Raw genomic sequence first — 1,190 nt, forward strand, 5'->3', positions numbered from 1 at the left:
ATTACTTGGCCAAATAATTAATCAAATTTAAAAATTCATGAAAGATCCCCAACTTTGTTTATACTCTAAAAACAACTTCTCAGAACTAAGGGGTCCCTCTATATAAATGGCGGCTGTGCTTGAATCCAGTGGCTGCGTCCTCCAAAGGCCAGATTCATCAGCCGATTATGTCAGGATTGGGAAATTTGCTTTCCTGGGGGCCGGTATCCTGCAACCTTTGGATCCAACCTTGGTCCAACACACCTGAATCAAATGGCTGAGTTCCCTCCTCAGTATGCAGTCAGTTCCTCCAGAGTCCTCTCAATCGTCCAATTACTTCATTCAGGTATGTTGGACCAATGGCACATCTGAAAGTTGCAGGATACCGACCCTCAGGAACTGGAATTGCCCATCCCTGGATTACGTCATAAAGCAGCGCCGAGGCCTGTTCGCATTGGCCTGTTCGCATTGGCCTGTTCGCATTGGCCTGTTCGCCGAGGCCTGTTTACTCTATGTAAACAGTCCCTGCATATAAACAGTCCTTCTAAAACAAACGGTCCCTCGATTTAAATGGTCCCTCCATATAAATGGTCCCTCTGATGTAATGGTCACTCTAATATAAAGGGTTCCTCTAATATAAACGGTCCCTCTATATAAAAAGTCCCTCTATACAGTATAAACGGTCCCTCTATACAAACGGCCCCTCTATACAAACGGCCCCTCTATACCAGGGGTGTCAAACTGGTTCCAGAAAGCGCCGTGTGGCTGCAGGTCTTCTTTCCAACCAAGCAATAGCACACCAGACTCCATTCATCTAATCAAGTCATCATGTTGGACTCACTTGATGAGATGACTGGAGTCTGGTGTGACAGTCCCTCTATATAAATGGTCACTCTATCTAAACAGTCAATCTAATATAAATGGGTTCTCTATATTGTTACGTAACTTTACTTGCTGAAATCCATTTGTCAAAAAGAGTTGCTTTTTCACAAGCAAATCCACAAAAGTCTGATTTGCTGCTCTTTTGTGGTTACGGAAGCGTTGTCTATATGCTTCTGGAACAAGTTCATATGCAGCAAGGATAGCAGACTTTACTACATCATAATTTAAACTTTCTTCCAGAGATAAAGCAGAACAGACTTCTTGAGCTTTTCCTACCAACTTACACTGTAATAATAAAGGCCAAGCCTCCCTCGGCCAGTGCGATGAAG

The sequence above is a fragment of the Cyprinodon variegatus genome, unplaced genomic scaffold (assembly GCF_000732505.1).
Source record: "Cyprinodon variegatus isolate N-32 unplaced genomic scaffold, C_variegatus-1.0 Scaffold523, whole genome shotgun sequence".
Lineage (NCBI taxonomy): Eukaryota > Metazoa > Chordata > Actinopteri > Cyprinodontiformes > Cyprinodontidae > Cyprinodon > Cyprinodon variegatus.